At 29.5% G+C, this 24623-nt stretch overlaps 1 protein-coding gene across 1 annotated transcript in view; it reads right to left on the reverse strand.

The window, feature by feature from the left end:
• Positions 1 to 19888, reverse strand: part of LOC108911664 (ATP-binding cassette sub-family D member 2) — a 35914-nt gene extending 16026 nt beyond the window's left edge. The window contains exon 1 of the mRNA XM_018716651.2: positions 19574 to 19888. The gene's annotated coding sequence lies outside the window, so the exon portion shown is untranslated. The remainder of the gene's footprint in view (positions 1 to 19573) is intronic.
• Positions 19889 to 24623: the final 4735 nt, after the last annotated feature.

Raw genomic sequence — 24623 nt, forward strand, 5'->3', positions numbered from 1 at the left:
ATAGTTTACACACAATACATTTTTGAACGCGTACGCATCTTTACCCGAATTTGACGCGCAATATCTCCGATGTCCGAGGTCTGTAGGTTCGCAGTGTGTACAACTGCTAGTCAATTATTAGCGCTGTTGCCACATCTACATAATCTTTATGCGTTCATTAAATATAATTTAAAACTACTTAAACATGATATTTTTATGTTGTTAATTAGTCAATAATTTCGATAGAATTTAATTTTTTCAAATTGGCAGCGGGTTTTACTCCCATAAGAAAAACATAGGACCCCCCCTGCGCTCCTCACTTCCCTCGGACCCTGATATAGGTACCTCATTAAGTTGTATTAGCATATGTCAAGGAAAAAACTCTTATGAGATATAATGTTTTAATTAATCATTAATAGTACCATTAATGGTACCATTGGATGATCTTAATTGACCTCTAGACTATAAAAAAAAGTAGTTACTTATATTGATGAGTGGAAAATAAAATAATTAACTCTTCAATAAAAGTAAAAAATTATTACTTTGTAAAAAAAATTTCTAGGGAATTTTAATTGTAATTTCAACTAAATGATGACTTATAATTATTTTTCTTCATGTGAAACAGTAGTAGTTGAAACGATTTTATAAAAATAATACATTTTTTCAAACATCTTTGAAGTTATTTAATGCAGACTGATAAAAATTGTGGAAATTCACATAGTCTCTTTACATATAATCTGTTTGATTATAAAAGCCCCGAGCTTAACTCCGTTAGTTTTTAAATGGGATGTTATTTTCTTTATACCGACAAACAACTTTTTTTTTCGTCACACTGTAGCTGAGTGGTGATATCATCGATATTTTTTTTTAAATGGGTTTATATTAATTTTTTGCACGTTTTCATTGATTTTTTTATTCTCTTTGCCACGATACAAAATTTGTATGCCTTTGCATAATGAAATTTTTGAGAAAAAATGGGAAAACTTTCTAGACCACTCTGTTTTGAGGTGGATGTGAGAGGGGGACAAGCAAATTTTTTCTGTATTACCTGGAACAAAACTTACCTATATAGTGCCGAAGTGTGCTTTTGCCCTGGGGGTGGAAATTTTTACGCCCAAAATAACCACAGGAATCGATAGAGGAGTCAATTTTAAGTAAAAAATGTTATATAAACTTTTTCGGATAATCCAATACTTTCCGAGTAATTCATCATTGAAAATGTTGATTTTTTATTGGAAAAGTGCTTGTTTTCGGACAGTTTTTTGCAAATAACTTTGAAACCATTGGATTTAACGAAGTTGTAATGAACAAATCGAAAGGTAATAAAAAAACAAATCTAACAGCATTATTTTGTTTTTCTCTAATTGCAATATAAACCGAGTTATGGATTTTAAACATTATTATATGTTAGCTAAAAACTAAATTGGAACCAGTTAACGTTAAATAACGCCAAAACCATAAATATTAGGAAAAAACTATTTGAACCTTTTTAAAAGTACTTTGAAAAGCCTTTAAAAATGAGCTGTTTTAAGTCTTTAGAATCAAAATTAACGAAATCACATGATAGTCTAATTTTTTTTTAAGAACAAATTAATAAACAAATCAGTGCCTTTGGCGACAGAATTAAAATTAAGTTCAATCCATTCATAGATTTCTTCATTGATGTTCTAATATGTTCTGGGTCTTTGGCTCGCTTACAAAGCATGATTTCGAAAAAAAATCTTTTGAAAATGTTAATTTTTCAAAATTTTGAAAAAAATTAAAAATTACCTAACACGTGTATAGGTGATAATTTTAGGAAAATTTGGGTCAAACAAGTATTTTGAAGCATTTAGATCTCTTTTGTATATATACGTATTTAGTATGTGTATATTCGAATAAACCAGTACTATACTATATTATAAGTTATAACTACTATATTATAATAAGGGAATAAATGTTTATGCATTATGAATGCACATTTAAAATGTTTCTACTCTTTCAATAATAGTTTTTCATTTTATTTTCGAAAGAAGGGGTATTTTTCAAGGGTTGAAAAGTTGCAATCGATAAAAAAGATTTTTTAATCAAGAAATCAATTTTAATTTGATAAAAATGCATGATTGAAACGTTTCAAGTTGAAAAAAAAAAATTTAAGTTTTTAAAGGTTTTTCTAGGTTGAAAATTTCGGATACATTAAGTTTCATGTTAGATAGCACATGAAATTATTCATACTGCACAAATAAAAAAGATTTGATTACATAAAATGCTTAAATTCTTAAGGGGTGGTTTTCACCCCTTAAGAACAAAAAGCACACCTAGCGCATATATAAGTTTTGAAGTGGGGGGGGGGTAAGATGAACCAAATTCTAAATTTTGAGAAAAATCGATGCAGTTATAAAAAATTCGGAGGTATTACTATATTTTCAGCTACAGTAACTGGGCTATTACACCTTCATCGGAATTACAGATAATATAGTGAGAATTATGCTAATGATGCAATTAATTGAAGGTCTTCCCTGAATTTCCTTCAAATTTTCTATACTTCAAGAAGCTCCATTTCGTTTTACTCTATCAAATAATTAAAATTTTTGGTGAGGGCTAAAAAAATAATTAATTACTAATTACTAAAAACAATAAAAGGTCTCGGGCAAAACGTTTTAATATTGTTTGGAAAAAAACTACAATTTTTTGCCTACTACACGAATCACTGGCAGAAACCATATTTATTTACAACCCTAGAATTTCGAGATCACTGGATATTTCGGAACATCGTCGTTTGTCCGCCAAATATATTTGTTATAATTCGGATTCCGTGCTCCAAGAGGCAATATGCAAATCATAAATATTTTCTAATGTGCTATATCGCGTACACTGCGTTCATGTCGATAAGTAGCGCATAACAGTAACAGCGGCGTAAATTGGGAAAGTCTCCTTTACGGACTTTAAAATAATTGTAACAGGCTATACGGACAAAAAAATTAATCACCCAGCGCAAATGCGTAAAATGATTTCTAAGAACAAAAGCAGATTCGAATACTTAGACAAACTGTGTAATAAAATCTATAAAAATGTATTGCTGGTTGCATGTTTCCTATAGAGCCCTCTTAAGATGGGATCAGGCAAAAAGATACAGATGTCTATTTTATCAGGTTTATAAAGTTTCAACGAAGACGACCAATTTAAAATCCCTGCCAAAATAAAATTTGCTGCCGAGATACCTACAAAAAGTTACATTTCATTACAAAGATAAGATAAAAAATTAAAAATGCTTCTCAGATGATGTACTAATTATATCAATTAGTGCAAAATATCCAAATAAGTGATATTTGCATGAGAAAGTATAAAAATTCCTTTGTTAAAAATCCTACTAATTATTCTAATGATGTAAATGAATTGGACTTGTTTTATTACTAATAAATATGTATAAGACAATTATTATTAGAAGTCGATTTTACATTTATTCTTGTTATAGTGAAAATAAACAACAGTTGACGATTTTTTGCTTGATTCATAGGGAAACCAAATCATAATTCTGAATGTTGTTAATATGATCAATTAATTTTATGAACCTTGTTTCAGATCTTTTTAAGTCTTCAAAAAGTAAATGTTGTACTAAGGCGGTGAATAAGCCTTTTTTAGATTGTTGTTCGCTATATTAAAAATCATCTGGAATTTTTACTTTCTCTAAAGCAGTTACAAAAAAGACGTAAAAATATTGTTTATATAGTCGTTCATTAGTTTGTTGTTTACATATATAAAAATATTTACGCTGAAGAGTAAAAATAATCAAATATACACCTGAAAGCTTCTCTATGGAGGTGATTTAAATAAATTTCATATTAATAATCTGTGATAATGATAATAGTTCGAGAACGAAATAGTTATTTAAGGAGATACAGGGATGATTATGCCCACAGGAGACAAGTTGCGACAAGTCGCCTAAGGGCATAATCATCCTAACGTTTTCCTATTCCGTTTCCTAGTAATAAACAAGCTATATCGCCCAAATGAAAAATAAAGAAAATAAATAAGAGCTATTTCTATCGGTGTAAAGAATATTCCAATTTTATTTATGCACATATTTCATAACCTATTTTTTTCGACATAACTTCGACATTTAATATGTTTAGGCAATTAAAACTAATTCTGAAATAACCTCAAATCCTATAAATAATGGAACATACCTGAAACAGCTGTGGGCAAGTGTAACACTGTATTTAAATAAACGTCAATTAGTACTTCCTTAACTTTATTACTAGAATTATACGCTTAATGCTACACTTTACAACATTTCAACTTTGAGGCGGTTATCCTTCGAAAGCAAGAAGTGTGGATATACTTAAATATTTGCTTTCAAAACATTAATATCTGTAAAAAATATTACGAACGTTTTGCTTCTTTACTGGAGACATGGAAATGTCCTGTAGATACAATTATATGCACCACTAACAAACCATGTAACCCTCATTAGCTCGAGGAGAAAACCTAGGGCAACCGTAAAGATGGGAAACGCTATTGCAAAAATGTCCTTTATTAAAATGTCACTCCGGATATTCATTTTACGACAAAGCTTTCGTCGGTCACGAAGTGTTACCCAACCGTGAACAGCACGTTAGTCAACTTTTCAACAATAAATCAAATAGAAATTCTCATACAAAAACTGTGCTGTTAAACAATAGCTTGCTTGTTTGTTCTGCAAATTTAAGCATGAAAACAAAAGATTTACGGGGCAAATTAGCGTCTGGCAAATCTTGAGCGGCGCCAACAGCAGCTTTTATTTTTCCTTTGTTATTTGTAAACAGAGTTGTCAATGCTATAAGAAGTATGACATCGCATATTTTAATAACTTTCTAGTAATTATATCATTTATTATCTACAAAGGACCACACTAAAAGATGCTAAACGATCCTATTGTGTTGAAGTTATAACTTCTAATATAAGAGCAATTTAGATTCTGATATAATATAATTAACACAAAACGATTAAATCTAAAGCCAGTTCTTGCTGCTAAAGATAGCCTGTGAAACAAACTAAACCCAAATTAGTAAATCGACGAAATGATTCTTATCACTAGATCACTAGAACTGTGTACTAAGTAGTTCTAAAAATTATATAACAATATTAACCTACTTAAAAAATATTCCACTTTATTATTAACTGTTATTAGATAATTATTTACGATCTGAATTTTACTCCAAATTTACACTGGGTGAAAGTTTGAACGTCCTTGAAATTTACTGTAAAATATAAGCAACAGTTTTATTGGTGACGTCACTATTTATAATCGTTAAAATGCAGTCAGAAACGGTTTCAAATAAATATAATAAAATTTTAAAGCAAATTATCAATTTCCTTATTTAATTAATCAAACAACAGTAAAGTTTGATATTATTTAAAAAGGTTAAAGAATCATAGACAAATGTTTTAGTGGTAATACTGTCAGATTTTATAATCTGCTTATTGGACCGATCGAAATAACTCATTGTGGGAAAAAAATTGTTATGGAATTTTATAAGTGCAAATGGTAAAGGGGCTCACAAATCTTACAATAAACGTAAAAAAATAAATGCGTGATTTGGGGGGTTGAAAAGTGGTGAACAATGGTATTATTGCGATTATCGGCGAAAGTTGACCTCAGAAAAAGAGTATCCATTACAAAAGTTGTAAATCACGCAAAAATCTACAACATTTGTAGAGGTCACTTTTAAACATAACCTCAAAATTTCCGAAAAAAATACGAAATATCGTTTTTTCTTTTGTTTTTCGCTTTTTATTTTTCATTTCCGCAAAACCAATTTAATTTTGACGAAACTTGGTGAAACTAGGATACCTTTCTGTGTCTTAAATAACCACAATTTTTTTTTAGATAAAAAAATTAAGAAGCTTCCGAAATATTCATTTTTTTCGGTGCGAAACACTTTTTTCAAATAAAAAAAAATCTACTTAGAAAAATCATCGTGCAGAGTTCTGTCGGTGGTTATTTTTTTCGTTTTGACACACTTTTTGCCAAAATAAAAAAATTTACTATCACAATTCAAAAACATGTCGATAATGCAAAAAAAATCAAAAAATTACTTTTGCAACAATGAATTTTTCAGTTATTGAACACAACATTATCCGAAATAACGTTCCGGTCAAACAATGAAACACAATTTCTGTTGTATTTTTTTCTATACAATTGAATGCTGTAATCAGTTTTTCAATTTTATAATAAATTTAAATAAATTATAACAATTACAAATTTTTTATTATTTTACCAAAAAGTATATGTCAAAACAAAAATAATGAGCACCAACAGAACTCTGCACGACGATTTTTCTAAGCAAAATTTTTGTTTAAAATGAATACCTATCTTGGAAATTTATTTATTTTTTTATCTAAAAAAAATTGTGGTTATGTAAGACAGAAAGGTATACTTTCACCAAGTTTCGTCAAAATTAAATTATTTTTGCGGAAAATAAAAATAAAAAACGAAAAACAAAAGAAAAAACGATTTTTCGCATTTTCACGGAAATTTTGAGGTTATGTTAAAAAGTGACCTCTACAAAAGTTGAGATTTTTGCATTGGATTCCTTTTTTGACGTCAACTTTCGCCGAAAATCGCAATAATACCATTCCCCACCCTTTTCCAACCCCCCAAATCAACCCTCCACGACCCCAGCTCACGCATTTATTTTCATTATGTTTATTATAAGACCCTTTGACTTTTCCACTTATATAAGTCCAAGTAACAATTTTTTTTCTCTATATGTAATTTAGTTGGACTATACAGAGTGATTCACAAACTTCGTATTCTTTGGTGAATTTTAATGGGGTCTTTCATATAACGTTTTTGTCTAGAACGCTTTGTCAAAAAGGTACAGGGTGTTAATCTTAAAAAAACTTGTTCAATTTTTTTAAATAATTTAAAAACTAAGCAAGTGAAATAATTTGAAATTGGGCACACATATTTATGTAAACATTGTCTAAAATCTAGTTAGTTACAGAATCGGTAGCACATTTTTATAAATAAAATAGTACACCACTGCTCTACAATTTTTCTTTTTTTTTTCTCTACAAATTAGTAAGTACTCTCTTATGTTTTTCTAAAAAGCCTGATTTTCGAGTAAAACTTAAAAAACGAATTGAATAATAATTTAAAACAAACTATATCGAAACAGTCCCTAAGACCGGTCCAAAACAATTTGTCGTCACAAAAGATGACTGCAGCTGCGAAATTACTTATCAAGCTGATATTATTAAACTTTATGTTGCAAATCCATTTTTCTGTTAAACGCATATCTATATATATATAAAAACAAATTTGTTGCTTCAAAAACATGTATCAAAATAACAATATAATTATAAACAAGATTTCCCAATTATTTTTTTTAATTAACCGACAATTTAACAGTCTGTTTCACAAAGATCCAATTTGTAACCGAAATTGTTGACCACTTACATAATTGTATGTTTAGATAAATATAGTAATTACATAATTTTATACCTGAAAAAGGTCGTCAGTCGTTTATGTACACATGAAATAAAAAATATCATGTAAATAAATGATGAAATAATTTAGAAAGTCCAGTTTCTTTAACTCTAATAGTTTATAAATTGGCGTTCTGTTTCGAAACTATGAAAAAAATGCGCTCTAGAAGCTTAACTTAACATTTAAATCGGTTGTGACGACCTTGAATATCTCATCCGCCCAAAATTATATTCCCATAAAGTGAAGTTACCCAATAAGTTACAAAAACCGCGGAAACTTAGCAGGTGCTAGCGATACTATTTGGTAATTAACAAATGTCTCAACAATTTTTTAAATATTTAAAAATATATTCAATAAACAGATATGAGAACAAACTTTTACTCTAACTTTCCATTAGAAAAGACCTCACGCTTCCCTTGATAAACGGTACTGATTTATCAACAAAAGTTGCTGCGATATTCGCAGTTGATAAATATATGTATATTGTCATCGCACAACTGACTGCAATTATCTCGATTGTGATCGTTTTTCCTTTCTCCCAGCAATTCTTTTTGTGTCTCTTTGCGCGTAACTGAAAAATATAAATCGATTTCTGCGTTCATGTAAATCATGTTTTATAATAAAATGAAAGGATATGATTTAGTAGATATATATTTGCGTCAGAGAGAAAACGCCGGCAGAAAATATAGAGTTGAGATGAAACCGAAGAAAGTCTACTATATATACACATACAGGCAAGGTATTTCTATAATTTGCATGCTTTGTTTTATTTATTGAAAATCACCAGGTGCCACATTTTCAAACGATTCATGTCTCGAAGTTTTTATTTAAAACGATTTGAACATTTTCTCGACAAAAAATTTCACGGCAGTATTTAAATTATAAAGAAAAATTGCTAAGACGTACTCTTAACTAAGTTTTAACAGTGGGTTAACATATGTATGGATTTGTTATTTCCATGAACGGTGTCGCTTTTAAGTTTAATTAATATACACTAATGCAAAAGATTAAAAGGTCAAAAGAATTTCCTCGGAGACCATTACCGTTGTGATATTCGTGTTGAGCGGTCCCAAAAACCCCGAGCTAATAACGAATTTCCACAACACTCCAGGAGATGACGTGGACCGGCCACTCTGGGCACTAGGTATCTCGGAGACTGTTGCCGTCGTGATATTCGTGTTCAGCGACCCCAAAAACCCCCGAGTAGCAAAATTGAACTCATTTCCGTCAATATTTTCCGAGTTATAAATTTTTCATATTTTAACTCTTCGAGATGCAATTTTAAGAATGCATTTTTCTTATGCACCGGTGCAATTTTCATTTCACATTGATCACATAGGGTCACAAACTTTCTGGACGCTCTAATGAATCGAATTCAAAAAACCGCATCACGATCCTGGACTATTAATTTTTTACATTAGTGAACCATGTATTCATGTCAGTATGGCGGTTTACGTATTTATTTTTTTTATATAAAAACGGCATAAACCAAGATCAACTACCCCACTTTAGCACTAGAAAATTTTAAAATCAACTACACCAAACACTCAAACCAAAAGTTACAACAAAAGCGATCATTAAAATTCGTCAAAGAACGATTCGAGCGGTAGTACGAACCTCTGATTAATAAATTACAGACACGTCGTTAGAAATCTTATAACGTCAAATCTTTTAAACGTGTTTTTTCAAATATTCGACTAAATTGTTGTAATACGTAATAATGAATAAATTCCAAATTTAAAATTTAAATTAACGAATATAACGTCGTATTTAACGTGGCGCCAATATACAATTACACATTAATTTACAAATTACTTCCCTATCATTATAATATTTAACAATAACACACGTACATTATCACCGATTAAAGTTCAACGAGATCCAATTGAACTTTCAAATACATATTTATAACACGCTGTCATATTGATTTTATCATACATTTTTTTTTAAGTATATAGGTACTTTGTAACTCTATACCGAGAGTTAAATATTAAGTAGCGAACAAAGAACGTCAAGCCATAAATTTGATTATTTGACATAAAATTTCCCGTACAGTTTTACATAAAACATCCTTTACAAGGAATTCAAATGTTTATCAAAACTCGGTGTAGTAAATATTACATTATTTTAAATTTTTTAAAGTCGTATATTTTTTTAGTACTATAATCAACGCCTAATACAAACTATACTAAAATGGTAGTTATCTCGCGTGTCAGAAGTCATCGGATTGCCTTCGAAAGACCATCGAATAGCTGCATCTCGAACAGAACACCCAGAATTTGGTATCTTCGCGACGCTCTGTGATTAAAATTGAAAATTTCGCGTCAAAATTTGCTCGACATCAAGGGGAGCGGCCAAACCACCCGAAATCCATAAACCACAAAATTTGAAGATTAAATAATTAATCCAGGAATCCATAAATCCCGAAGCCAAACAAGTAAAACAAAGGGTACTATTTAAATACGACATCTGTTCAGAAAAATCTGAAAACCCAGGTATGTTTCACCGATTAGTAAATTTTACGTCAGAATTCGATAAAACACTTATTGTTAGTGAAATGCAACATCAACAAAATTAAATATGACGAGTTCATCTCGGAAGGTCAAATTTGGACGCCCTTTATATAACTTCGTTTGATGATAATTTTTAAGAAAACTTTTAGAATTTTAATGATCTTCCAGCGAAATCTATTTTAAATATGTACAGGATTTACACGGTAAAAAATTTATATTTAACACTTTTGTAAATATAACTTCAGTTGCACTTACAACGAGCGTGATTCAAGTGGAAATTTTTAAAACTACATAATTACTCAGATCTGATTTGAAGATTTTTAAAAGAGGATGATATACAAATATTTGATAAAGATTGTACTTTGACATTAGATATCTATGATTGTATACAGGGTGTTCTCAAAAGAAGTAGCACAAATGGTGAACATACAGCTAAAAAAAAAACACGCTTTGCATAAGTTACCTTAGTAAAATTTGAAAACAAAAAAAAGTTCAATTTTACACATATAGTCTACTAATGCATGTGCAACTTTTCAACAATTTTTTGAAAATTTCTGCCTCTTGGAGAGGGTTAAAATAAGCATCCCCCAAGTTATTTCTTGCTACAACTTTCTTGTCTGGCAAAAACTGAATATTCAAAAATACGTACCAAATACCCTGGTTTATTTTAAAACTTTTACATCTCTCATTTTTTTACTGTAAAACTAACCGTTTATTAACAAAAAAATTAAATTCATTATCATTCGCACGATTGCAACTAAGAAATATCTTAGTAAATGTACACACTGTTAAAAATTAATAACGAATAAAATGATATTCTGACCATGAACAGTTTAAAATTAAGCAGAATACGATCCTGTGCCGAACTATTATTTTTGTTTTTATTTTCAAGTTTCTGTATGATCCTGTGAAAAAATATGTATCAAGAAAGAGTTGCTTTGGTCACGACGGTATTGTAAGAAGACGATATCGGAAGGGTTATCCCGACCGAAACCCCAATCGACAAGTACCAAATAAGATAATGTTGGTAAGATTGGTACTCTCCATTTAAGAGTAATAGAGCTTTGAAGGTCGATATGATAACGTCGGACGTAAACAAACTCGAAGAAAAACAAGCAATTATTTTAAACGCAGTGGAAGTGAAATCATCAATTTAAACGTTATTTACTGTAAAAATTTGAGAAAACCTCAAATTTTTTTTCCATTTTAAGGAAGTATATCCGGGTCCGAGGGAAGTGAGGAGCGCAAGGGGGGTCCTATGCTTTTCTTATGGGGCTAAAGCCCGCTGCCAATTTGAAAAAAATAAATTCTATTGAAATTATTTGCGATAAACATTATCTATATAGCAAATAAATCTACTCATATGCACATGGCATACATATTGACTAATTAACAACATAAAAATATCATATTTAAGTAGTTTTAAATTATATTTAATGAACGCATAAAGACTATGTAGATGTGGCAACAGCGCTAATAATTGACTAGCATTTGTACACACTGCGAACCTACAGACCTCGGACATCGGAGAGATATCGCGCATCAAATTCGGGTAAAGATGCGTATGCGTTCAAAAATGTATTGTGTGTAAACTATGTACAATATAATTATTATATATAGCAAATATATCGTATTATCCTCACGAAGATGTGTATCCTTTATTTAAAATCCGTAAATCATGTGAACTGGTAAAACAACGAGAATTATGTTAATTTAGTTCTAAAGAAATAAAATGACACTCGCGCCCATCTCTCGTCCAAGTCGAAGAAAATGTTGGATGCAATTTTGAAGGTTCTGTGATAGAAATTACATTATTACTTACTGTTCGTGTTTTTAATCTCTATTTTAGTAATGTAACAAAAGTTTTGCAGCTATAACTAATTTTTTAGATTTAAAGTTTGCTGATAAATATTTATGTTCCTTTGTTATTCCGTACAAATGCTTTTATCTCAAGTATTACTAATTAGATTAATCAAGTACAGAAATCTTTATGTAACCCTAAATATTGCTCGGTAATGATTACGAAGTTTCTATAAACCATTAAATATATTAAAAGGATTTATCAACTGTATTTTTTATTTCAATAAATATATCACAGCTTCCTAGTCTTTTTTAATGAATCTAGTTTTTTAAAAATATTACAAAAAATCATCTGTTGTGGATAATTTATTGTTAATAACAAAACAATGTACATGGGATTTAGGAAAAATGTATATGTTTGAAATCAATTTCGTTTTTATCAACTCTTTCAAATGCATTCCCTCCTTGCTGTCAGCTGATTGCAACGTTGCCACATTAATCCCCGAGTCAGGCAGAAATGTAATTATTGGTTTCTGTTTCTAATTAATACAGCTGTACTATGTTCAAAACTTACATTAGTTTTACATCAAAAATAAGATAATACTGTGTACTATCTATGGAAAAGTTTTGTTTCACAATGTCTACATTTTTTTTTCTCAGTTATGGGCAAAAAAAGAGCCGCACCGTCCATCTTCGCCATATAAACCTATGTTAAAATCAACAACTTTCAACAACAATATCTCAAAATCTAGATTGAAACAAAATTTCAAAAAATACGACACACAGAGGGAGCACTGGGTAATACGCTATATAAATTTCAAGTACATCTGTGCATTTGAGTAAACCCGATATTATACCTCCTTAATATCATGTTTATGAAGTGTTGAAGCTCAAAAAACGTGACTTGAATTTTTTTCAAAAGTTTGATTGTGTGTAACAAAGAAACGGTTTGCTAGATCGAGATAAAACTTCACAGGTTTCTTCTGGGTCGAACTGTAAAAATCCTGCTTAACATTAGTCATTTCGTGAATATTTCTAATTTAGTCGTCAATTTTCTAAAAAAAAACATAAATTAGCTTTTTACTGTTTCAGGGCTCGGAACAGATTTCTTAAAATAAAAAATAAAAAAAGTAACTAATCTGCAGAAAAAGTATCCAAAATGTAACCACCTTATTAATCACAATTAAAGTAATAAGAAACGGTCACTATAACTAAAAACGTATTAATGTAACACATTCCGTAGGTTTTTTAATTCCCGACACGAGCATTTTTCAAATTTTTTATTTCACATTGCAAAAAATATATCTCAGTAAATAATACAAAATTGTATGCATTTTTCCATAGCACCCGAATCTCCTTTAACTCTGCAAATTGTCACCTAAAGTCATTTAAATGCAACGCAGCTAAGAGTGTATTATTTGTATTCTGTCTGTACAGTATAGGTCAAAGCCAAACAAAACGTCGTATTTGTAGAAACGATTTACATATTTAATAATAACGATGTGCAAAAAATACAAAATGTCGCATAAATATCGAAAGGTATACTTCACATCTACGTCAAACTAATTCCGATTTAATGCTAATGAAAACCGTGCATTCGGAGGAATTTATTTCTGATAGGATACGGAATTCTTTTATTTCATAACATTTAAAATTATTAAAATATACGTTATCATAAATTAAAGGATAATGTGTTTTTAATATCCTTATAGATTAAGCAAATACTTAATTATTGGTTTCATAATTATTAGAGTTGCTTACAAAAATTGAAAATGAAAACTATTACAATATAAAATAATTTATATGGCAGTTATTGCTAAATAACCCGCAGTGTCTTATAATTAAAATAACAAATCAGTGTATTTATGAACATTTACAGGAAAAAAACATTACATCTACGTGTAGAAGCATTTTTTAATTACTTATGGCTGTCTCGCAAAGTATTTTTCTCTCGCTTTGACCATGAACATATTATTACTTAATTAAGCGACATTTTGTTTGTCAAATTTTTATATTTTTATATGTGAAGAGAAATTTATGTTCGTCACGTAACTGTTTACATGTTCATAATATCTTTCAAGCGTATAATTATCTTGCATAGAGAAAATCACGATTTGTCAACATTTTAGTGTCGAAACGTTGACAAATGTCGTTTTCACAACGTTCATAATCGTAGTTTCCAAATTTTTAAATTTTAATCAGGTTGTTTTTTTTTTTTTCATGATTCTCCTCGATTCCGATGTGTTTCAAAGGTTAAATGTAGCATTGCCTTGTTGATGTTGTGTAAAAATTAATACGTTTCGTCATTATTTATACAACACACATTATTAGCTTATCCAAAATGTTCAGGGTGGCCCAATTTTCTAAAATTTTTTTATATTAATCCGAAAACTAAACGTAAATAACCGAGCCAATCGTTCTAAATGGAACACCCTGTATATTATTGCATTATTGACCAGATAAATTAGAAATAAGTGTAAAAAATGTTAAAGCTTCCCTGTACCTAGGTTTAATCGTTTTCGAGATAATCGAAATTTTATAAAAATTTTGACACATGCAAACGTTTAGAAAATTCCTTATTAGGCCAAGCAAATAAAATTTTTACTCGAAAAAAGTCCTATCCGCGAGATTATTGTAAAATTGTCTAAGTCTAAAGGAACATAATACAAGACATCTCTCGTCTCGTGAGTCAAAAAATTTTATTAGCCAACTTTTCTATTTAAACAAATAAGTGAGGAAAACAGTTTTTTCACTTTGCAGGGAAAACCATCAATTTTAGCGAAAAGTGACTCTCAGACAGCTTGTAGGGAGTAAAATTATCTACAAAATAAGACTAGTTAAATTAAAATCGGTTAATAAACATAAAAGTTATTGCAAAAAAACAAGAAAAGTGTCCATTTTTTAATTTGTTTATAACTATCACATTTATTGTTAAAATTTTATAAAACCTATGACAAGTTGAGGGTTTTGTCATACTTTAAAAGTGTGCCAAGTGGGCGCTGTAGGTGCAATAGTTTTCGCACAATTCAATTTGTTTATAACGGAAGCTCCAAAAGTTATGAACTTTAAGCCTCTGTACAGGCGTAAATTTCCAACCAAAAATGATTCTGAAAGCGTCATTGTAATCTTAAAGACGTAATTAAGCGACCTATTAAAAAATATCACCGTTTTTTTGACATTAACATTCTCAAATTGTGAATTAAAAAACCGTGCGTTTTTCGCTTATAAACAATTTGAATAAAATTGTTGCTATTTATGCTACCTCACCGAAAATAGATGCAATGGATAGTTGGCAAAAAATACAAATTTAAAAACAAAAAGTACGACCAACAGGAGCCAAGATAAGATTTTTTTTTAAATCGTAGCGCAATTGTTTATAAACATTAAGACTTGGATTTTTCGCAGAATAAAGTTTAAGACGTAAACTACGATTTCCCGTGAATTGCATTGAAAAATGTGGAAAATTAACGACTCACGAGCCCTTTAAAGAGAAGGTACTTGCTAAGTAAAATGTCCGGCGTGGTGGTGAGGGAAGCTCGTCCAAGCTATTGATGGTTAATTTTTCAAACTTAGCAAATAAAATGAAGCCGTCAACGCTTTGGTCACAATATTCAATGTTGCGATCAACGTTGGTTATAAAGAAGGGGATTGATATGAGCAAATATTCAAAGTTACGTGCTTTTTTCAAGAGACAAAATGATATGTACCGAAAAAGTCGCAAGTATTTACAAAGTTGACTGCTTTTTGAATTGTGAAAAATAACATATTTAAAATAACCCCAGGAATCGATAAAGCAATCAATTTTAAGCAAAAAGTATCTTAAGAACATTTTTCGATCAATATTTTCTGAGTTATTGGTGATTGAAAATGTACATTTTTTATTAAAAAAGACGTTTTTCCAGTAGTTTTTCTCGAATAACTCGGAAAATATATATTCAATGAAACAAAACATCACGAAAAAAATTAAGCTTATAGAAAAAGATTGTTTTTTTTTCATTTATGTAGATGCAATGATAATTCCATGTCCACCAGAAACTAAATTGGAAGCATTTAACATATAATATCTAAAAAAAATTTTTTCAAGAAAAATGCACAGAATATTTTTTAAAGTATTTTAAAAATTCTTTAAAATGAACTTGACTAACTCATTAGCATAAAAATTAACAGTTATGATCAAAATAAAACTGTTGATTAGCTTTTTCGGAAAAAAATCAGTAAAAAATCTGATGAATTTTTCATGATTATTTAAAATTAAAGGTAATCCTTCTACAATTTACATTTTTTATGTGTTAACAATATAGTATACAGGTTTAATCGGTTTAGAATACATATTTTTGAAAATATTACGTTTTGATTAATTTTTTTTTTAATTCCAAAAAAATAACATATTTTTGAAAATAACTTCAAAAATAAAAAAGATACGAAAAATATTTTAGAGTTTAGATTTAGATTTTTTTTTTCACAGAATATTTTCATTTTTTTTATTTGTGTAGATAAAAATTAAACAGAGATGTCGCTGCTAGAAGTTTGCAGTTGCCGACGAAGGCATATATTTATAAAAAAATATATGGACGAAGGTCATGTTTGTCAAACCTTTTAACCTCAAAAATCTCAAAAATGCCGCGTTAAAAAATATTCAATTTTAAAGTACTGTTAGCTGCCGAAATTTTTCATAAAATCGTTTTTGGATCGTCTTAATAGCTTAACTTTAAAATTAAGTAAGTTATCGTTAAAACAGTGGTACCTTACCGCTTCAATTTTCGGATCATATCAATATTTTGGTTGTCCACAACTTTGGAGCATTCATAATACATACATAATAAAATAATAATATATATTTTTTAAAATTTGAAATTACGACTTTCTGCACGAAAAAATATGGAGAAATAATTATTTTGAATATTGCATAAATTAAAGTAAATCGCGAGTTATTACGAAAAAATTTTTTTATTTTGCATTGTTTATTGAATTATTATATTTTGTCATTTTTTTTTAAGGGTTAAAACAATGCGATAAATAATAAATTGTAATATAAACAGGTAAAACAATTTAATTTATCCTGTTTGTACTATCAAATCATTTCAAACTGTTAAAAACTATTTTTTTTAATGTTTTTTTTATTAGGGGTAGTTTTTGAAGGGTTGAAATATTGTAATAAATAATTTATAATGCCATAAACCATTGAATAGATTTCTATCTATAATATTGCGCTATAAAAATATTTTAAGGTCAAAGAAACTATTAATTTTATATTTTTATCATTAAGGGTGGTTTTTAAGGGTTGAAACTTTATAAAAACAACATAAATTATAACCTACAATATAAAACAATATTTATTCTATATATTAAGACACGATTTAGTCTATATAACATCTATTTTTATATTTATTTAGTTTTTTAGCAGAAGAGGTGGTTTTCATCCTCTAAAAATAAGAAGCGCATTTAAAGCATGTATAACTTTTTTTCTACAGGGTAAAATAAGCTTGATTCCAAATTTTTATAAAAACCGGATCTATCCGAAAGTATTGGGATGTTTTACCCTATTTCTTCTCTTCGTCCCCAGGACTATTGTAGAATACTGAATGACAGTACCGATATTTGACTTTCAAGGCCTATATCGATGAATAGAGAATTCGACTTCCTATAATATGGTGCAAAAAACACAGGGTGTTTCATTTGAATTTAAAAAGTTATATCCATTTTAAGTTTTCAAAATGCAACGTAAAAAATGGTTTATTTGACCTTGGTACCTATAATTTTCTTCAGGTGATTCTGATAGTGTGTAGTAATGTAGTCTTATGTCCTTTGTGTACTCCGAAAAACAAGTGAAAACTTCCAGAACAAAGAAAGATATAGTGTTTACATTATGAATTTAGTATCATGTTACACAGGCGTGATACAGTATTCAATAATTTACATTTTTACTTTTTTATGTATAGATTCCAAATATTACACAGAATAAAAATGTAGTTGACAGGAAATTTACGATAGCTTTACGTAACTCTTAAGAATTTTTACACTTCCAAAAACTCTTATCTTTATCAAACATTTAATTTAATAATCTACATTGATAATTCCTTGAATATTGTTTAATAACGAATATTTTTAACAAACTACTACTTTTTCTCACGAAACATTATCAACATTGCTCAAAATTGTCAGGAAAATGCGTTTTGAATTTCAGCAATGTCTTTAATAAAAAAAAAAACTCGATTTTTTCATGGCTAGCATACAAACATTTCATCCCCCAAGTTTGTTACAATGTTTTTTGGTTAAAACTTATCACTTCCAGAGTTTTATAACTGCAGCACCGTGATTCATGTGCCACACATTTGTTTTCTTGATAGCGTTAATATGACTAACAACAATTTTAAACCGCAGGTGATTCATTATCCAACGGGCGACGCATGTTTAAAAAAATTCCTTCTCTATTTTTTTTCAATACAACTGTAGCCTCCACGGCTATATTAAGAACCAGTCCAAACCCGATCGCATCAATTTTTAACCGTACGGTATGGAAATACCTTTGTTCTTGCAACAGCGGAATCTTTTATCGCCTCGTTCTTGATAAACGAAAATAATTTTAGCAACAGCAAGGCAAACACATTTTCAACTATCAGATCGAATCGAAATTGCTTTATTGCCTGATATATTGCCAACAAATTTACATAAAGTAACAATAAATCGGTAAATGCAACCTTATGAGAAGTAATACAGCCACAGTCAAAATTAATTTGTTACTTTCGCGGACGGCGTTTGCTATTTGTTATTTTCGAGGACGGTATTTTTCTTTTAAGAACCTTCAACCGTATTTAATCAATGTTTCTAGTTAAACACATTTTTTGTGCAACGAAAGTGCACACGTGGCGGAAATTTTATACGCGGATTTGTGAAATATTCCAAATTAACGTTAAGTAGATAAATACGGTAACTAACAAATAGACCATCTAAATGCAGCTAATTGAACATTTAAACGTAGGAAATTTTAAAGAAATATAGCAATAAACTCTTAATAATAGCTCTATATTTTAACATGAACATTATTATGAAGATTTATTTGACGTGTATTCTAAAAAGATAATTGTTTATTTATTTTTTTTCCTCCAAAGTTGAATACCCTACCAAAGACAAAAAAAAACAATGTAAATTGTTAACAAAAAGCAGCTGTGTCGAAATTATTACGCTTCATTGAAACTGGTGAAAGGGAGAAAATAAAACTATGACCATGAGAAATAGATAAAAAAAAACGCTGTACAATGTACAACACAAACAGTGGGTCGTATTTGATTATTACTAACTAAATGTTGTTAATTTGGTATTTATCAGTAGCATGTTCTGTAACTTGTTTTCTAATAACAATTTATTCCGCCCCAGGACAAATTCAGAACTTTACTTGTAAATACAAATACTAACATGCAATGTCAAAGGATAATGCTGTAAAAAATGATTTTTGTACCCACACGTTTCCAAAGTTGAACTTTAATTATTTAATTAGCCACAAATAAAAATAATGCATTTGTTAGTTCAAGTTAGGTGTAACTGACAATGTTGTTCATTGATGTAAGCACTATAATTTACGACTATTTTTTTCAATTACAATTATTTTACGGAATAAACAACTTGTGCTTTGTTTTTATTTACGTCAAAGTCATTAATCATAAAGCGTAACACTACGGATCAAACTGTTTTAATCAAATTGTCACTGCAAGTACAGCGTAGGAAACCCCTTGCCATCTGTCAGGTAAAAGTTAGGTTATGTTGCACAACAATCCGAGTCAACAAACAAAAATTCCAGCAAACTATTGTATCGGAGAAGTATCTAACTCACCTTTCAGTGCAATTTCTCGTTATCTAACAGAACAAACTCACTGTCCGCGACACACTACGTTTCACTGCGGTTACTAGAACGTATATAACCTTACGGATTATCACGCTATTATTTCGATCCCGTATTATCGTCCGTGCGGGTGGATAACGTATTGATTAATCGAGTCGTCGTTGGGGATTGTCACATGTTTTACTACTGAGTAGAACAGGCGACGTGATTCTAAGACGATCAAGGTAGCAGTGAATCACCGACAATCGCTAACTGTAGGAAAAGCGAAAGTAACCGTCGTAACCGCGAGTACCGTGACTTGAGCGAGCATCTAGCCTGACTGTTCCCCCTGGCGGAGTGGGGGGAAATCAACAGAGGAGGATTGGCAGGAGAGCAGGAGCAGCGGAAGTGCAGTTTAGGAACTTTTTGGAAAGTTTTAGTTTTGTTTTTAATTATTTATAATAGGCAGATGCTTTGGATGTGTTTTATCCTTTTCTAATTACGACAAATCAAAAGACAAAAGAGATATAACGAGAGCTTCTAGATGTTAATATCAAACTTGCCTAAAATTATCAAGTATTGCCAAACGAAATCTCCATAACAAGGTATCATATTGGAAATAATGAATAAACAGGCAAAAAAATACTATTATAATAATAATAACAGTGTTAATATAGTATTTATTTCTAGTGATATCGATTAAAAATACAAATTATACATTTTTGCTTGCATCCTTGTGTTGACCACGAATATATTATTCGAGAGTTAAGTCGGTCACGGTTATTTTTTTACAACTTTGTAACACATATCCCACAAGATGTTTAAATTGGTATGTAAATACACAATTAAATTTTGAGTTATTTTAATTTTCGTTTAATTATTGTGAATTAAAAAAAATTCAATTAAGTAAAACTATGTAAATATGTACTACTTCTCTATTTTCATCAGCTATGTTAATACTTAGAAAATTTAATAAAAACATGGGAAAACACGGAAATATAATAACGCAGTTTTATTGGTTTTCCCTTTTTATATCGCTTCAATTTTACTTTGATCTTTAAGTAAAGCGTAAAATGAAAAAAAGAGCTGTAATTAGCAGGTAGGTACAATTTTTCTTTTACACTAATTATTTCGAAACGAAAAAAATTAAAAGGTGATGTAATCAAAATAAATTGAAATTATTAAGTGCAATTACTAGTCCCTACAAATAATTTCCTGTCGTTTCGTAGAATTTAATTTTTTTGACATAATTTCACATTCAATTGCCTACTGCAATAATACCCCAGTCAAATTAGAATTTGAACGAGAAAAAAATATTAGTAGATATTTTATTGCACTTGTACTTTAAAATTATAATTTTTGAAAAAAAACTAAATTGCAAATTGATAAATGTAAACTAATTGTTTAAAAATAAAGAGTATTAACTTTAAAAATTTACTTTGGACGTCCTAACCAACTGATTTAAATTTTTCAAAAACCATTTGAAAGATTGGGCGGTGTTTTCTGCGAAAATTTTGTTCAAGTATCTAGATGCTTTATTTGAGGCTGTGCAACATTTTGAAAATTGGAAAGTTTTTTTCAAACTTTTTTCATAAAATTTATTTTGCGAAAACTATGGAATCGATTTTAATGAAATTTGGTGTTATTTTATTATACTATGAAGTTTTTTTTTACCAAAATGAATATCTCGGCTTCTATTCATCGTAGAAACTTCTTTTTTTTTTAAACTGGGGTAGCTCGACGATATTTACGAATTCGTAGAATAGCCCTGAACCAGATATGTGCTTGAACACCAGAAAAAATGCATCTTATACTTATTTTTTTTTTTAATTTACAAAAATGTCACAAAAATTATTGTTAAACGAAATATTAATAAAAATTTCAATTTCGGAATTATTTTACTATTATTAAATAAATAAATGAAGCTATCGTTCATATAAAAAGTTATTTTTGTTCATATTAGGCCAAAGAAAACTTATTTTTTCAATATTTTGTTAGTTATTTAATTACGATTTAAATGTAAAATTAAAGTAAAAATTCACAAATTATTTTCAATTATTTTTTGTTAAAAAAATTAAAAAAGAAAAAAGCATTTGAATTTATTGCAAAATTCTCAAAATTAAAAAATATTAATAAAAATAATACGGTCGATAAAATTACAATTCTTGAACATTTTAAAAAAAAATAACTTTAAATGAACGATAGCTTCATTTATTTATTTAATAATAGTAAAATAATTCCGAAATTTAAATTTTAATTAATATTTCGTTTAACAATAATTTTTGACATTTTTGTAAATTAAAAAAAATTCAGTATAAAAGATGCCTGGGGTTCAGGGTTATTCTACGAATTCGTAAATATGCCCATTGTTATTTTCGGTGAGGTAGCATAAATAGCAACAATTTTATTCAAATTGTTTATAAGCGAAAAACACACGGATTTTTAATGCACAATTTGAGAATGTTAATGTGAAAAAACCAATAATATTTTTTAATAGGTCGCTTAATTACGTCTTTAAGATTACAATGAAGCTTTCAGAATCGTGTTTGGTTGAAAATTAACGCCTGTACAGAGGCTTAAAGCTCATAACTTTTGGAGCGTCCGTTATAAACAAACTGAATTGTGCGAAAACTATTGCACCTACAGCGCCCACTTTTGGCACACTTTTAAAGTATCACAAAACCCTCAACTTGTCATAGGTTTTATAAAATTTTGACAATAAATGCGATAGTTATAAATAAATTAAAAACTTTTCTTGTTTTTTTGCAATACATTTTTTGTTTATTAACCGATTTTAATTTAACAAGTCTCATTTTGTAGATAATTTTATTCCCTACAAGCTGTCTGTGAGTCACTTTTCGCTAAAACTGATAGTTTTCCCTGCAAAGTGAAAAAACTGTTTTCCTCACTTAAATAATAGCTAATAAAATTTTTTGACTCACGAGATGAGAGATGTCTTGTATTATCCATTATACAATTTTACAATAACTTCGCGGATAGGACTCTTTTCGAGTTTCTCTTTTATTTTCGCTAATTTTCCTGGTGTAATTAGGAATCTCGTCAGTGGTATATATTTTGATGTAAAAATTCTTTAAAAATAAAATATATAGGTACTGAAGACGTTAAAACTATTTGCTTTAGAGGAAAACGAGAATTAATTTACTTCCCAGCTAATATGAACTGAAGACAATGAAAAACATAACCCACTTACAAAGTAGGCTCCGATATTTATTTGTTGGTAACAATTGAAACATCTGTCAAAGTCTGTTTGGCCGTTTTAATTAAATTACAGTACAGTTTTGGCAATTTTTTATCAATTAGAACACTGATCCTATTTAAAAAAAAATTATAGACTTTTTTTACTATAAAAACTGAGAGAACGCGAATACATCTTAAGGACAGGAAAATTTCATTGAAAAAAGTTGCCGATTACGTAACGTGGTGACAAAAACAACACGAAAACAAATTCGATTGGAAATCTCCCAAGAGCATACTAGGTCGTTATAACAATTAAAATGTTACGACTATTTATTGTATTTTATAATTGTTGAATAACAGTTGAATAAATTATCGCGAGACTTACATAACGCGCCGTAATGAAATAACAAAGGAACATAATAGTCGTTGAACAAAATCGGTCGTCGTCCGTCACTTTCATCGCTTTCTTTGGCTGTTGAACTCGGGCTTTCGTTTTCACTTGGTAGCCTCGGGTCAAACGTGTAGCAGGTTACGTTTCACTGCGAGGAAGTGCATCTGAAGCGGTCCTACGAGGGACGTACGGAAGTTAGTTAAAATAGCAATAATTGATGAAAAAAAAGGCAAAATATTCAAGTTTTTTTGGATAATTTTTTAAAAATATTTTGCTCCGAGGGCATTCTAATTTTGGTAAAAAACCTTTGGAGTATAATACAACAACAAACCAAATTTCATTAAAATCGGTTCGATAGTTTTCCCAAAACAATTTTTTGAAAAAAATTGTTCGAACCTCCATTATTAGTGCAACCTAAAATATCCAAAAAACTTGATTATTTTGCCTTTTTTCATCAATTATTGCTATTTTGCAACATCGGTAATAAATTTAAACATTTTTAACTTACGGTATATTGTGCAAAATTCAATTCTAAAACTTTTTTTTCCTCTTCAATATTCTTCCTAATTGCATAGGTTTCAAGATATAAGTAAAAAACTCAGATAGAATAGATATTTTCAAAATTTTTTAAAACATTTTTGCAATTTTGTAAATGTTCCGGACCTCGCCCAGATCTAGGGATCTACACTTTTATTATGTGAGTTATACTGAAGGTAATCCAGAACAAATTTGCTTGCCCCCTCTCACATCCACCTCAAAACAGATCCGCCTGGTCTATAATATCTCTTTACCTTTTACATGTTGTTAGGTATACAGTGAACTATACTAGTGAATTGGGGTTTTTGGTGCTTGTCGATGCTTCGAATTGACAAATTTGAAAATTAGTGACGTACAGGACGTTGGCAGATACCTACTTGTTTCAATACCTTACAGTCACTAGTGCAATGAAGATCCACTTTTTCTAGTAAATATAGTTCAATAAAGTTGTTTATTGCATGAAAACAAAAACTTCTACAGTAGAAAATAGTATACTGTGTAACGAGTGGGGAAAAGTTGCCAATAGAAATAAAATTAGTACTATATGTTTTTAAAGTCATTATCAAACAACCCTCGTAAGTCACTTTCTCTCTTCGGATATCAGAACAGGAAATGACCATCTCTTGGTTTGAAATAATGGCTTATTAGCATAACGAAAAAATACATAATAGAATTACATGTCGCGTGTGCATATATTTGTGCTATGACGTAAAAGTTCGATGGACCATTTATCAACAGTATTGGTTGTTGGTTTATACGCGAAAATATCATTTTTTATACGTGTTTTGTCGCAAATATTATTAATTAAAACGATATAATGGTGAAGTCCTGCCAGTACTGCTTGTCCATTATTCAAAAACCAATTATCCTGAAGAACCGTCTTAAATTACAGACAATTAATGTCACTTTAATGAAAATCGGCCTTGACTTGAGCGT

This window comes from Anoplophora glabripennis, unplaced genomic scaffold, assembly GCF_000390285.2.
Source record: "Anoplophora glabripennis isolate ALB-LARVAE unplaced genomic scaffold, Agla_2.0 scaffold537, whole genome shotgun sequence".
NCBI classification, from domain to species: Eukaryota; Metazoa; Arthropoda; class Insecta; order Coleoptera; family Cerambycidae; genus Anoplophora; species Anoplophora glabripennis.